Source organism: Lithobates pipiens, unplaced genomic scaffold (genome assembly GCF_037356315.1).
Source record: "Lithobates pipiens isolate NorthernLeopardFrog02 unplaced genomic scaffold, aLitPip1_a1.2 Scaffold_8, whole genome shotgun sequence".
NCBI classification, from domain to species: Eukaryota; Metazoa; Chordata; class Amphibia; order Anura; family Ranidae; genus Lithobates; species Lithobates pipiens.
The window spans coordinates 383,674,884-383,689,584 of record NW_027507903.1 but is presented as its reverse complement, the minus strand read 5'-3'; the positions used below and the strand labels follow the sequence as shown (position 1 = coordinate 383,689,584).

At 47.1% G+C, this 14,701-nt stretch overlaps 1 protein-coding gene and 2 pseudogenes across 1 annotated transcript in view; 1 reads left to right on the top strand and 2 right to left on the bottom strand.

The window, feature by feature from the left end:
- Positions 1 to 14,701, bottom strand: part of LOC143962780 (uncharacterized) — a 459,151-nt gene that overhangs the window by 361,598 nt on the left and 82,852 nt on the right. The gene's annotated exons all lie outside the window — the stretch shown is intronic.
- Positions 1,445 to 1,563, bottom strand: LOC143965145 (5S ribosomal RNA; annotated as a pseudogene).
- LOC143965326 (5S ribosomal RNA) lies at positions 1,719 to 1,837 on the top strand (annotated as a pseudogene).

Genomic DNA, 14,701 nt, shown 5'->3' with positions numbered 1-14,701 from the left:
GAATCCATCTCTCCTTCACTGAGGAGCTTACATTGGCTAACCATAAAAAATCGGATCACGTTCAAGACCCTTTGCCTCACCCACAAATGCGTGCATAGAGAAGCTCCGCAATACCTAATGGAGAAAATAAATCATTACACACCAAACCGCAGTCTTAAATCCAAGGGGGATCGGAGATTCGCTGTCCAAGGGCCTCGGCTATGGAATGCTCTACCAATCAACATCCGCCTGGAAGAAAATCACATGGCTTTTAGGAAAAACCTCAAGACCTTCCTCTTTTAGCAGATGATCAATTCTCGCCACAGCGCCTAGAGGTGATTCAGTTCGCATTGTGCACTATACAAGTATTTCATTCATTCATTAATTCGTTCATTTGTTCATTCCCAGGCGGTCTCCCATCCAGGTACTAACCAGGCCTGACCGTGCTTAGCATTCAAGATCAGACAAGATCGGGTGCATTCAGGGTGATGTGGCCATAGGCAATGTTGCTGGCCACTCTCAACCCTCTTGACAAATGCCAAGATGGTCATCAAACAAGCAGAAAGATAAAACAAGTCATTGACGCCAACAACATAATAAAAAAAAGCCTACAGCACCTGGTATTCCCAAGCGGTCTCCCATCAAGGTATTAACCAGGCCCAACTTTGCTTAGCATCCGAGATCAGGCATATTCCAGGTGATGGGGCTGTAGGATCTCGTTGGCCCCTCACAACCCTCTTGACAAATGCCAAGATGGTCACTTCGGCAAACAAGCAGTAAAATAAAACAGGTCATCGATGCCAACAACATATTAAAAAAAAAGCCCACGGCACCTGGTATTCTCCGGCAGTCTCCGATCCAGGTACTAACCAGGCACGTCCCTGCTTAGCATCCACAATCAGACGAGATCGGACGCATTCAGGGTGATGTAGCTGTAGGCCATCTTGCTGGTCACTCTAAACCCTCTTGACAAACGCCAAGATGGTCACCTCAGCAAGCAAGCAGAAAAATAAAACAGGTCGCCAAAAACATATTAAAAAAAAGCCTACGGCACCTGGTCTTCCCAGACGGTCTCCCATTCAGGTGCTAACCAGTCCTGACCCTGCTTAGCAATCGATATCAGATGAGATCAGCACATTCAGGGTGATGTGGCCATAGGGGTTCTTGCGGCCACTCTCGACCCCCTTGACAAACACCAAGATGGTCACCTCGGCAAACAAGCAGAGAAATAAACAGGTCGTCGATGCCAACATATTAAAAAAAAGCCAACGGCACCAGGTATTCCCAGGCAGTCTCCCATCCAGGTACTAACCAGTCCAGACCCTGCTTAGCATCCGAGATTGGGCGCATTCAGAGTGATTTAGCCATATGCCATCTTGCTGGTCACTGCAAACCCTGTTGACAAACGCAGCAAACAAGCTGAAAATTAAAACGGGTTGTCGACGCCAACAACATATTAAAAATTAGCCTATGGCACCTGGTATTGCCAGGCGGTCTCCCATCCTGGTACTAACCAGGCCCGACCCTGCTTTGCATCCAAGATCAGATGGTATCGGGCGCATTCAGGGTGATGTGGCCGTAGGGGATCCTGCTGGCAACTCTCAACCCTCTTGACAAATGCCAATATGGTCACCTCGGCAAACAAGCAGAAAAATAAAACAGGTCATCGACGCCAATAACATATTAAAAAAAAGCCTATGGCACCTGGTATTCCCAGGTGGAGAGTGGCCAGCAAGATCACCTACGGCCCCATCACCCAGAATATGCCTGATCTCGTCTGATCTCGGATGCTAAGCAGGGTTGGGCATGCTTAGTACCTGGATAGGAGACCGCCTGGGAATACCAGGTGCCGTAGGCTTTTTTATAATATGTTGACTTCGACGACCCTTCTTCTTCTTCTTCTTCTTCTTCTTCTTCTTCTTCAGATGTTGCCTTGTCGAGTCCTCCGCTCACAATAGCTCTGACCGGGCACGCGGCGACTTATATAGGGACATCACCGGATGATGTCCCCGCCCATTTTGGTGTCACAGTCCCAGAGGATGCTGGGACTGTGACATCATAATAGGCGGGGACATCATCCGGTGATGTCCCTATATAAGTCGCTGCGTGCCCGGTCAGAGCCATTGTGAGCGGAGGACTCGACGAGGCAACATCTGAAGAAGAAGAAGAAGAGAAGAACAGAACAGAAGGCGGCGGCAGCGGCGGTGACAGCGGCGACAGAAGACCGGGCCTGTAAAAGAGCTATAAGAAGGCGCGGTGGCCCAGCAGAAGAACCGAAGAGGGGGGACAAGACCCCTGAAGTCAGAAGAAGAGGGCGGCGGCGAGGAAGAAAGCCGGACTCCTCCGCTAGTAAAAGAGCTACAAGAAGATAGCGGAGGAGTGCGGCGAGAAGACCCCCGAAGAAGGAAGACCCCCGGAGCTGTGCAATAAATTATTTTATCTTGTGTGTTGTGGTTTTTTTGTACTTTATTTTACAGGTGAATGGGTAGGGGTACATTGTACCCCATACTCATTCACATAGGGTGGGGGGCCGGTATCCGGGGGCCCCCTTATTAAAGGGGGCTCCCGGATTCCGATAAACCCATGCCCGCAGACCCCGACAACCAACGGCCAGGGTTGTCGGGAAGAGGCCCTTGTCCTCATCAACATGGGGACAAGGTGCTTCGAGGTGGGGGGGCCACGCGGCCCCCACTTCCCCAAGGCACCCCCCATGTTGAGGGCACGCGGCCTGGTACGGCTCAGGAGGGGGGGCGCTCGCTCACCCCTCCTTTCCTGGCTGGCCGGGTAGCGTGCTCGGACAAGGGTCTGTTGTGGACTTGGGGGGGACCCCCCACGCGGATTTTTTTCGGCGTTGGGGTTTCCCTTTAAGCCCATAGCAGGTGGCGGGGCCAGCGGCGTCTTCTACCTGGAGACCGCTCGAAATGAGCGGACTTTTCTCCGGGCGGGAAAAGTCCATTCATTTCAAAAGTACGGCGGACTGGCACACACGTGGCCAGATTGTCCGCCGAAATGCGAGTCCAGCGGGAAGATTGGAGTGCAAAACTACTTTCTAAGTCCGTCGTACTTTCGGGTCAAAAAAGTATGCCAGAAGCCTACACATGGGGGGATTGTCCGGCGGACTTGAGTTTGCCGGACTTTTCCACCCGCTTGTTTGATTGTGTGTACGCGGCATAAGAGTAACTAAAGATAAATTTGGATCCATGTGTGGCCACTGTGGTTGAACAGAAGTCAGGATATTCCCAATCAGTCAGGGCTGTAGGCTGGAGAGATGATCTGTATATTTTGACAGCAAGGTAGCCTTCCTGCTGTCAGAAGTCAATAATACAGTGGAGAGGATTCCAGCACCCACATTGAGTGTGTGGATGGAGGAATCCAGTCAGGTGTTGTTTTTTAAATTTAACCCACTAGCTGAATGAAAAAAACTGACATGTGCATGGCCAGCGTTAGAGATTCAGGGCTTAAGTGACCTGGAGATATTGAAGCACAGTGGTTTGGGCAGCACAGTGGTGTAGTGGTTAGCACTCTCATCTAGCAGTAAGAAGGGTTGCTGGTTTAAATCCCAACCATGACACTACCTGCCTGGAGTTTGCATGTTCTCCCTGTGCCTGTCTATATTCAACCTTATTATTAAGCCAGGTTTAACCATGAAGTAAGCATTTTAGGTTAACAGTAAAAAAAATGTATATCGTGCCATGGTTTCGATTGTGTATTTTTAACCCAAACCTCAGATTTCATTATCTCTGGATAAGTAAGCATAATGCCATTGTAAATTTTCTCTTTTTCATGACTGTTTGATAAGCGATGAAATCTTCAAGCAAGATGGGAAGCTATGATCTCTCAAAGCAAGATGGGAAGCCAGGCACACTCTAAGCAAGACGGAATCCCTTTTCTGCTTCTGCAGCATTAGCAGATGGTGGGTACCTACATAAAAATCATGGATGATGATAAAATAAATTTTCTAACATGCTATAGAAGCAGTGTCAGAGTTATGAGCTTTAATCATAACTCATTGTTTGGGTTTAGCCACTGAATTTTGTGGACCCAAAAATATTTCTAGACTGAGTTAGGAATGAAATAGTATATATCTCCAATCAACTGCCTGAGTTATGAGCTTTAAACATAACTCATTGCTTGGGTTAACCACTCAATTTTGTGGACTCAAAAATATTGCTAGACTGAGTTAGGAATGAAAAAGTATATAGCTCAATCAACAGCAGTGTTCAAGCGCAATGCACATAGATTTTTTGCTGCCCATTTCTTGCAGCTAGGCTTTAAACAGGACCCCCCTCCCAAGCCCACTGTAGCCATGAAATCTTCAAGCAAGATGGGAAGCCATGAAATCTTCAAGCAAGATGGGAAGCCATGAAAACTTCAAGCAAGATGGGAAGCCATTAAATCTTCAAGCAAGATGGCAAGCCATGATCTCATCAAGCAAGATGGCAAGCCATGATCTCTTCAAGCAAGATGGCAAGCCATGATCTCTTCAAGCAAGATGGCAAGCCATGATCTCTTCAAGCAAGATGGAATCCCTTTTCTGCTCCTGCAGCATTAGCAGATGGTGGGTACCTACATAAAACTCATTAACCACTTCAGCCCCGGACCAATTGTCAGCCTAAGGACCAGAGGTCTTTTTACAATTTCGCACTGCACTGCTTTAAATGGTAATTATGCGGTCATGCAATGTTGTACCCAAACGAAATTTGTGTCCTTTTCTTCCCACAAATAGAGCTTTCTTTTGATGGTATTTGATTGCCTCTGCAATTTTTATTTTTTGCGATATAAATGGAAAAAGACCGAAAAGTTCGAGAAAAAAATATATTTTCTACTTTTTGTTCTAAGAAAAATCGAATAAACTCAATTTTAGTCATACATTTAGAGCAAAATTTATTCAGCCACATGTCTTTAGTAAAAAAAAATGTCAATAAGCGTATATTTATTGGTTTGCGCAAAAGTTATAGCGTCTACAAACTAGAGTACATTTTCTGGAATTTACACAGCTTTTAATTTATGACTGCCTATCTCATTTCTTGAGGTGCTAAAATGGCAGGGCAGTACAAACGCCCCCCCCAAATGATCCCATTTTGGAAAATAGACACCCCAAAGAAATTGCTGAGGGGCATGTTGAGCCCATTGAATATTTTTTTTGTCCCAAGTGATTGAATATTGACAAAAAAAAAAATGTTTACAAAAAGTTGTCACTAAATGATATATTGCTCACACATGCCATAGTTATATGTGGAATTGCACCCCAAATAATATTCTGCTGCTTCTCCTGAGTACGGGGATACCACATATGTGGGACTTTTTGGGAGTCTAGCTGCGTACGGCACCCCGAAAACCAAGCACTGCCTTCCGGATTTAAATATAAAACGCTACCAAAAAAACTGTTAGCAATCGCAGGGATCAGGCCAGACTCTGCGAACGCTGCAGTTATGTGTTTAGTGTTTTGTAAGTGACAGTGATCGATCGATACTGCACTTGGGTGGGCTGGGCGGAGGGGCAAAACGCAAGTGCTAGCAGGTATCTGGGCTGATCCCGCTAACAATGCATTTTTGTGGAACCCTAAACTGCTGGGGACGCTAGTATAGATCTGATCAGTCAGATATTGATCTGTTCAGATTCTATACCACTACGGGAGGTTTATGCTTTGCGCGTGGGTGTTAGCGGTACTGGCACTAAACTAGCGCTGCCTGGGGCGACGCAGACCCTGACCCTAAAACCTAATTGATATCACCCGCCGGGTGATCAGGGGGTTAAACCTTTATTGGGTAATAAATGGTGGGTACCCTGCTGCTATAAAAAGCAAACTAACTAACCAGAGTCACCCATAACACTTATACGGTGATCACTGGTGAAAGGGTTAACTAGGGGCAATCAGGGGGTTAAAATCGTTATTAGGCAGTATATGGGGGTCCCTGGCGCTATATAAAAACCTGACGTGGAACCTAAATAACTAACTGGCTAACCAGCGTCACCAGTGACACGTATACGGTGATCGCTGGTGAAAGGGTTAACTAGGGGCAATCAGGGGGTTAAAACCATTATTGGGTAGTATATGGGGGTACCTAGCGCTATAAAAACCTGGCGGTGAACCTAAAAAAATAACTAGCTACCTAGCGACACTAGTGACACTAATGCAGCGATCAGAAAAATGATCGCTTAGTGACACTGGCAAAAGGGGGTGAAAGGGTTAACTAGGGGCAATTAGGGGGTTAAAACCGTTATTGGGTAGTATATCGGGGTACCAAGCGCTATAAAAACCTGGAGGTGAACCTAAAAAAATAACTAGCTACTTAGCGGCACCAGTGGCACTAATGCAGTGATCAGAAAAACGATCGCTTAGTGACACTGGCAAAAGGGGGCGAAAGGGTTAACTAGGGGCAATCAGGGGGTTAAAACCATTATTGGGTAGTATATCGGGGTACCTAGCGCTATAAAAACCTGGCGGTGAACCTAAAAAAATAACTAGCTACCTAGGGACACTAGTGACACTAATGCAGTGATCAGAAAAACGATCGCTTAGTGACACTGGCAAAAGGGGGCGAAAGGGTTAACTAGGGGCAATCAGGGGGTTAAAACCATTATTGGGTAGTATATGGGGGTACCTAGCGCTATAAAAACCTGGCGGTGAACCTAAAAAAATAACTAGCTACCTAGCGACACTAGTGACACTAATGCAGCGATCAGAAAAATGATCGCTTAGTGACACTGGCAAAAGGGGGTGAAAGGGTTAACTAGGGGCAATTAGGGGGTTAAAACCGTTATTGGGTAGTATATCGGGGTACCAAGCGCTATAAAAACCTGGAGGTGAACCTAAAAAAATAACTAGCTACTTAGCGGCACCAGTGGCACTAATGCAGTGATCAGAAAAACGATCGCTTAGTGACACTGGCAAAAGGGGGCGAAAGGGTTAACTAGGGGCAATCAGGGGGTTAAAACCATTATTGGGTAGTATATCGGGGTACCTAGCGCTATAAAAACCTGGCGGTGAACCTAAAAAAATAACTAGCTACCTAACGGCACCAGTGACACTAATGCAGCGATCAGATAAACTATTGCTTAGTGATACTGGTAAAAGGGGGTGAAAGGGTTAACTAGGGGCAATCAGGGGGTTAAAACCGTTATTGGGTAGTATATCGGGGTACCTAGCGCTATAAAAACCTGACGGTGAACCTAAAAAAAATAAAAGTGCAGCGCTTGGCCTCTTAAATATAAATGTGACTTAATAGGAAAAATGTGTGTGTATGGAAAATGTGAAAAACCTAAATAATGTGAAAAATCATTAGTGAAAAATACTTTGAAAACCCAAATGTCCAATGAAGTCAAAAGAAATTAATCTGTAACTTAAATGTCCATTAAAGTGAAAAACCAAATAATCATAAAAAATAATGTGACACAATATAAAGTCCCATGTGAAATATAAGACAAAAAATGATGATTGATCTTGTATGTTCAAAACAACAATAATAATGCTTGACCACGTGGACCCTTCACCTCTGTAAACCAATAATGAATGCACCTTGGGTGATTAGGGTGTGCCCAGGCACGCAGCGTGCCTGGGCACACCCTAATCACCCCAGGTGCATTAGCATTATCCAGGAGCAGCACCAGTGATATGACGTTTTGAGGCCTAAGGGAGGATCCGAGTGTATTTGGAGACTACGTGATATCCGAAGGATTGGGTCGTTTCCCGGCTTCTTGCACCGAACGATTGGGTCGGCTTTCGGCTTCCTTATCGAAACGTCTATGTTTAACAGGGGGTCACTGGAGATCTGGTAAGCCTCCATTCATTATTGGTTTACAGAGGTGAAGGGTCCACGTGGTCAAGCATTATTATTGTTGTTTTGAACATACAAGATCAATCATCATTTTTTGTCTTATATTTCACATGGGACTTTATATTGTGTCACATTATTTTTTATGATTATTTGGTTTTTCACTTTAATGGACATTTGAGTTACAGATTAATTTCTTTTGACTTCATTGGACATTTGGGTTTTCAAAGTATTTTTCACTAATGATTTTTCACATTATTTAGGTTTTTCACATTTTCCATAAACACACATTTTTCCTATTAAGTCACAGTTATATTTAAGAGGGCAAGCGCTGCACTTTTACTTTTTTCTGCTTTTGTGTGCCCAGTATCCGGGTTATAGTGTTCAGCTGCTGTTTTTTATATCATTTTATTTTATTTTATTTTACTAAGCGCAGATTTCTAATTTCTTTTGTAACCTAAAAAAAATAACTAGCTACTTAGCGGCACCAGTGACACTAATGGAGCGATCAGAAAAACCAATGGCTTAGTGACACTGGCAAAAGGGGGTGAAAGGGTTAACTCTAGGGGCAATCAGGGGGTTAAACCTTTATTGGGGGGGTAGGGGGCTACCCTGAACCTAACATTAACTGCCCTGACAGTTTTTACTGTCACAACTGACACTAAATGCAGTGATCAATAAATAAATGATCACTGCAATCAGTGACACTGTGACTGGGAGGGGGAGGGGGGATCTGTGTGCCTACATGTCAGTGTAGTGTTGGTGCACACTTACTTTCACTGTTCTCCTCGTAGTCCGGTCAATAAGACCGCCCCGAGGAGAATGACATCACTTCCTCCCTGCCTGTGTTTACTATACACAGCGGGGGAGGCTTCTCATTCGCCAGGAGCGATCGAGAGGGGATGGCCAGAAACCAACGGCCATCCCCTCATCCCGGATCGCTCCTGAAGCGAAACGGACCGCCGCATCCATGCCTTTTGGCCTATGCACATCACCAAGGATATTCTCAAAAGTTCTAATTTCAGCCCTGGCACCTTCGAATCTTTCACTTTTTGGATGACATTCTACTGCTAGCGTCCGATCAAGCCCAGCTACGGGACCACAAGGAGATTCTTCTGAAGACTCTGAGAGAGTTTGGGTGGTTAGTAAATACAGAGAAGAGCCTCCTAACCCCAACTCAGGTGATGATTTACCTGGGTGCTCTATTCAACACCAAGGCTGGTACAGTGCGCCTCCCTCCCCAGAAGGTGAAGGCGATTGTTCAGAAGATGGTCCACGTCAGATCTCTCTCCCACCTGTCAGCCTCGAATTTCTTGAGTTTAATCGGGACCATGGCGGCTTGCCTTCCAATGTTACCTTGGGCTCATTGGCATCTGAGGACTTTTCAATGGGGCTTTTTGACGCAGTGGAGGAAGAAGTCCCTATGTCAGAGAATATCAATTTCAGCTTCTATAAAGAGAAGTCTCCTCTGGGGGTCGAAGGAAGACCTCATTTCAAAGCCTCGGCTCCTGCAATGCCCTTCCTGGACCATTCTTACCACCGACGCAAGTTCGAAAGGGTGGGGAGCACACTGAGATCACCTGGCAGTGCAAGGGAAATGGGACGTAGTAGTCTCCAACGTCTTAGAGCTGCGAGCAGTGTACTTAGCTCTGCTGAGTCTAAAAGAACATCTACAGCAGAAACAAGTGCTAGTGCGGCTAGACAACAGAGCAGCAGTTTCATATATATAACGGCAGGGGTGAACGCACAGCATCACATTATTAAAGGAAGTAGAGCCCATTATGTTATGGGCAGAAATAAATTTGTTGGATTTAAAGGCAGTTTACCTTCCGGGCCGTTTGAATCAGCAGGCGGATCGCCTATCACGTTGTTTTCCAGACAGCAACGAGTGGGCAGTGCACCCATCAGACTTCAGTTGGATCATGAGTCTGCAGAAGCCACCAGAAATAGATCTCTTTGCTTCTCCAATGAATGCGAAGCTGCCGAGATTTCCATCCCATCTGCCTCATCCCCGTGCAGAAGCAGTAGATGCCCTCTCGAGTCCGTGGCGATGCGAGACCACATATGCGTTTCCCCCCAGACCCTTGATCGCAAAGTTTTTAATCAGATTATCAATGGAGCCAGTCAGAGTGATAGCTATTCTGCCGTACTGGCCGAAGAGGCCGTGGTTCCCTTGGGCAGTGAACCTCAGCGTATGCCCCGCCGTTCAAGATCCCAGTGTTCCCGCAGCTTTTCTCACAGGGGAAATTGGTGCACCCAGCTCCTCACAAACTGAATCTACAGCTTTGGATCTTGAGCGGCAGAATTTCCAGTCATTAGGATTCTCAGTGGGGGTGATTTCTACTCTCCTAAAGGCTAGGAAACCTTCCACGAACTTTATCTATTCTAAAATATGGAATACATTTAAAACATTTGCAGAAAGTAAGCAGTGGGACCCCACCACTCCGTCCACCTCAGTAGTTTTGGAGTTTCTGCACAATGGTTTAGATCTGCGGCTCAGTTTAACCAGTAGAGACCCGCGCTATAGCCAAATGAGGGCTACAGCGTGGACCTCCTTTGCTGGGACGACGTCTATTGACGTCGTCCCGTGCACGAGCAGCCTGAGGGGCGCACGCGGCGCGCTCTGTGATCGGCGAGTCTACAAGACTCGCCTGATCACGGATCCGAGCAAGGGGTCGATCCCGACCCCTTACCACGTGATCAGCTGTCAGCCAATGACAGCTGATCATGTGATACAACGGAGCCGGTAATCGGCTATTTTTCTACCTCGCGCTGACAGCGCGAGGAGAAAAAAAAAAGCCGATCATCGGTGGCCGTGATTCGGACATCAGTCCCGATCACGGCCAGCTTACCAGTACCCACCTGCCCCCTGCCAGTGCCACCTCTGTAATAAAAAAAGGGGCCCTCCATCAGTGCCACCCAGCAGTGCCCATAGTGCCACCCAGCAGTGCGCACAGTGCCACCCAGCAGTGCCCACAGTGCCACACATCAGTGCCCACAGTGCCACCCATCAGTGCCCACAATCTGCCTCAACAACGGTGCTGCACCCCAGTGCCCATCAGTGTCATCTACCAGTGCCCATCAGTGCCGCACATCAGTGCCCAGCAATGCCACCTATCAGAGCCACCTATCAGTGCCACCTATCAGTGTCCATCAGACCCATCTATCAGTGGTACCTATTAGTGCCACCCATCCGTGCCATCTTATCTGTGCCCATCTTTGCCCATCAGTGCCGCCTTATCTGTGCCCATCAGTACTGCCTTATCTGTGCCTATCAGTGCCACTTTATCTGTGCCTATCGGTGCCACTTTATCTGTGCCTATTAGTGTCACCTTAACTATGCCTATCAGTGCCCACCAGTGCCGCCTCATCAGTGCACTTCAATGAAGGAGAAAAATGACCTGTTTGCAAAATTTTATAACAAACTATTAAACATGATTTTTTTATTTTTTTGCATCTTATTTTGTTTGTTTAGCAAAAAATAAAACTCCCAGCTGTAATTAAATACCACCAAAAGAAAGCTCTATTTGTGGGGAAAAAAATGATAAAAATTCCATTTGGGTACAGTGTTGTATGACCGCGCAATTGTCATTCAAAGTGCATCAGCGCTGAAAGCTGAAAATTGGTCTGGGCAGGAGGGGGGTTTAAGTGCCCAGTAAGCAAGTGGTTAAAGTGGTTCTCAGGCCAAAATTACACTTTTTAAATAAGAATACCCCTATAATACACAAGCTTAATGTATTCAGTAAAGTTGGTCTGTAAACTAAGGTCCGCTTTGTTAGCTCATTACAGCATTTTGAAAGTTTATAAACTAGCAGCAGACTGTGGTCATCTTAAGTGTGGGCATCTGAAGCCAGGCCGTATTTCTTCCTGGATTTCAGCCTTGCAGATCTCGCACATGCTCAATGCTGCACAAGCAGTGTAATACGTTTCAGGTCAGGTTTCCATGGCAACGGCAGTGTTAGAGGAAGTTGCCACCCATATCTAGGCAAACCCCTCCTCCCTCCAGGAACCAGTAAATATACTGCATGTACAAGAAATATTATTCAAGAAACACACACACACACTATATATATATCGTGTTCTGTACATATACACACACACACATATCTACACTCAGCTGATACTTTTTTCTGTACAGCTTTTCATTTAAAAATAAAAAAAAAATAATAAAAAAAATAATAATGTTAGCAACACAATTCATTTATGCATCTAGACGTATTGAAGACGACTTTATGAAGTTCAAACTGTGCATATTAATTTTGAAAAATTGTGCTTGTGTTTTGGTGTTAGGCCCCTTTCACACGGGATGGATCAGTAATGATCCGCCCCGTGATGATCCGCTTGCTCAGCGGGGATCGCTCTGTTGTCCCTGCTGAGCCGGAGGATAACAGGGCGGTCCCAGTACACTGTGCATGGACCACCCTGTCAGCTCTCCGCTCTCCTCTATGGGGGATCGTCTGTCCGTGTTCATCCGATCCGCTCTGCAGACGGATAGAAAAATAGGATTTTCCTCCGTCTGCAGAATCGGACAATTGCGGAGGCGGACGATATCGGGTGTTTGCGGATGTTCATCCGCCGACTCCCGCTATCCCATAGGAATGCATGTATGTCCGTACTTCATCCGCAAACGGATGGATGAAATACGCACATAATGTCCGCATGTGTGAATGGGGCCTTAGATGGGATGGTGGGAGTATTTAAAAAAACTGCTTATTTACAACTATTTGCACAAACAACTTTCTCTATGTTACATAGATAATCGGGTTAAAAATAAGAAAATATTCCCCCAGCACATCGCATCACCCCCCTCCCCGTAAAATCGCATCGCCCCAGCACATTGCATCACAACGCCCCCAGCACATCGAATCGCATCTCCCCAACACTTCTCATCGCATCGCCCAAAGCACATTGCATCACCCCGACACATCAAATCGCATCAGAACATCGAATCGCGTCGCCCCAAACAGATCGCATCAAATCGCATCACCCAAGCACATCGCACTGAATCGCCCCAGCACATTGAATCGCATCTCTCCCAGAACATCAAATCGCAACACCCAAGCACATCGCATTGCATCTCCCCCAGAACATCGAATCGCATCACCCCCAGCACATTGCATCACCCCCAACACTTCGAATTGTATCAGTACATCGAATCGCATCACCCCAACACATCTCATCGCCCCAGCAAATCGAATCGCATCTCCCATATCACATTGCATCTCCCCCAGCACATTGCATCACCCCCAGCGCATCGAAATGCCCAAAGCACATCGAATCGCATCTCCCCAGAACATCGAATCGCATCTCCCCCAGCACATTGAATCGCCCCCAGCAAATTCATCGCCCAAAGCACATTGCATCACCCCAACACATCAAATCGCATCAGAACATCGAATCGCGCCGCCCCCAAAACATCGCATCGAATCACATCACCCAAGCACATCGCATTGAATTGCCCCAGCACATCGAATCGCATCTCCCCCAGAACATCGAATCACATCACCCCAGCACATTGCATCACCCCCAACACTTCGAATTGCATCATCACATCGAATCGCATCGCCCCAGCACATCGCATCACCCCAGCAAATCGAATTGCATCTCCCAGCACATCGAATCGCATCAGCACATCAAATCGCTTTGCCCCACCACATAGCATCAAAACGCATTGCCCAAGCACATCGCATCGCCCCAGCACATCAAATCGCATCACCCATCGCATCGAATCGCATCACCCAAGCACATCGCATTGAATCGCCCCAGCACATCGAATTGCATCTCACCCAGAACATTGAATCGCATCACCCCAGCACATTGTATCACCCCCAACACTTCGAATTGCATCAGCACATCGAATCGCATAGCCCCAGCACATCTCATCGCCCCCAGCACATCACATCTCCCCAGCAAATCGATTCGCATCTCCCCCAGCACATTGCATCTCCCCCAGCACATCGAATCGCCCCAGCGCATCAAATCGCCCAAAGCACATTGCATCACCCCCAACACATCGAATCACATCAGCACATCAAATCGCTTTGCCCCACCACATCGCATCGAAACACATCACCCAAGCACATCACATTGCCCCAGCACATCGAATCGCATCTCCCCAGAACATCGAATCGCATAACCCCCAGCACATTGCATCACCCCAGCACATCGATTCGCCCCCAGCACATCACATTGGCCCCAGCACATCGAATCGCATCTCCCCAGCACATCGCATCGCCCAAAGCACATTGCATCACCCCCAAAACATTGAATCGCATCAGCACATCGAATCGCTTCGCCCCAACACATCGAATCCCATCGCCCAATCGCATCGCATCGTGTCTCCCCAGAACATCGACTCTCCCCAAAGCACATTGCACCACCCGCAACACATCGAATCGCATCGCCCACAGCACATCACATCAAATCACATCGCCGCAGCACATCGCATCGCCCCCAGCATATTACATCACATTGCCCCCAGCACATAGAATCGCATCTCCCCCAGCACATAGAATCGCATCTCCCCCAGCACATCGAATCGCAACTCCCCCAGCACATTGAATCACCCCCAGCACAACGCATCGCCCAAAGCACATTGCATCGCCCAAAGCACATTGCATCACCCCCAACACATCGAATCGCATCAGCACATCGAATCGCTTCACCCCAACACCTCAAATCCCATTGCCCAATCGCATCACATCTCCCCAGAACATTGAATCGCCCCCAGCATATCACATCGAATCGCATCACCCCAGCACATCGCATCGCCCCCCAGCACTTGGCATCACATCGAATTGCATCTCCCCCAGCACATCGAATCGCATCTCCCCCAGCACATTGAATCACATCTCCCCAGCACATCGAATCACCCCCAGCACATCGCATCTCCCAAAGTACATTGCATCACCCGCAACACATCGAATCGCAGCGCCCCAGCACATCAC